Below are 1,298 nucleotides of genomic sequence, written 5' to 3'. Positions count from 1 at the left end.
GTGTTTTGAAACATTGTGATGAATGTTTCCAATTTTTCAAGATTTGAAAAATTAGTAATTTCGTCAACTTAATCTTTTGAGATTGTGCGCCTTCTTTTGGAACTTCGCCGAATATTTGCAAACCTTTTAAGGTTGTGCATCAACATTGTACTATTATAGAGTTGTTTAAATATTGTTTTATATTTTTACTTTTTGCTATTTCTATATATTTAAATGTTCAGTTAAAAACCATTTTCAATTGCTTAAGAAACATTCTGTGCAATCTGGAAATTTGAATATTCGATCCATTTTTTAAATAAATTTTGAAGTACTTTCGTATATAAAATTTTCTGTGTTTACTAGATTAATTTGAAAGGTATTGATTCATTACAGGTTTTTGTTTCATTCCAAGAAAAACAATGCAACTTTTATTTCGGAAAAGTATAAATCAATATTTGACAGCTGTATACCTACATGTATCATATGTTGTAGAATTTATAGACAAGTGAACGTGTAAGTTAGAGTATTAAGTTATAATTCTGAAAAAAGAACAATATTTATTGTAAAGTATAAAATTTACATTTAAATTAATTTTTTGTTGAAAAGGGACAATCAAACAAAATATAACAGAGTTTTTGTTCAAAGTGCATACCATTTCAATTGCATATTGAAAGTTATTTTTTATGCAGAATAAATTGGAAACATGATACCTCTTTTTCAAAATCATTTCACTGTATAAAAAATATGTAATGTATACAAGTTATCAAATATGAATTAACATTCAAGTTGACTCTTGAATTATTTTCCTTCTTGACAGAATAATCTAAATGTCGAAATTCCTGGTTTTTCTTCTACTGGTGGGTGTTTTGGGTAAGTGATCACGTGATAATTAATAAATATATGTCATGGTTTCATATGCGACCTCATGAAAAACGCATTAAATAAACCAAACTAATACTTAAATACACAGGACACACGTTTCGTCTACATAAGTGTTGATCGAGCGCCACTGATCAGCCTGTTAAACGACCAAAACAATTAGGAAGAAGAGCCAAAAACGGACGTTGATCAGACAAATTTAAAACCGCACATATAACAAAAGCGAAAAATAATCAACAGGCAGTATAATGGCAGTTCCAAGGTTTGACGTACTTACGTAAAAGTGTGTGAAAGTTCAATTGTATTTATGAAATAAGTGTAAATGTTGTGCAAGAACATTTTATGTGGAAATATGTTAAAGAGACAACAAGCCAACATCAAAGATAATCCAATGACAGCACACAGGGCAGCATACGGTCTTCAACAATAGACATGTGTCT

At 29.1% G+C, this 1,298-nt stretch overlaps 1 long non-coding RNA gene across 1 annotated transcript; it reads left to right on the top strand.

The window, feature by feature from the left end:
* Positions 1 to 429: 429 nt before the first annotated feature.
* LOC127720199 (uncharacterized) lies at positions 430 to 853 on the top strand. Its single transcript, XR_007990664.1, has 2 exons — positions 430 to 492; positions 797 to 853. It is a non-coding gene; the product is annotated as an uncharacterized LOC127720199 (long non-coding RNA).
* The last annotated feature ends 445 nt before the right edge of the window (positions 854 to 1,298 follow it).

The sequence above is a fragment of the Mytilus californianus genome, unplaced genomic scaffold (assembly GCF_021869535.1).
Source record: "Mytilus californianus isolate M0D057914Y unplaced genomic scaffold, xbMytCali1.0.p SCAF_11, whole genome shotgun sequence".
In the NCBI taxonomy this organism is placed as follows: domain Eukaryota; kingdom Metazoa; phylum Mollusca; class Bivalvia; order Mytilida; family Mytilidae; genus Mytilus; species Mytilus californianus.
The sequence above is the reverse complement of the archived record's forward strand: the minus strand, read 5'-3'. Positions and strand labels throughout refer to the sequence as shown.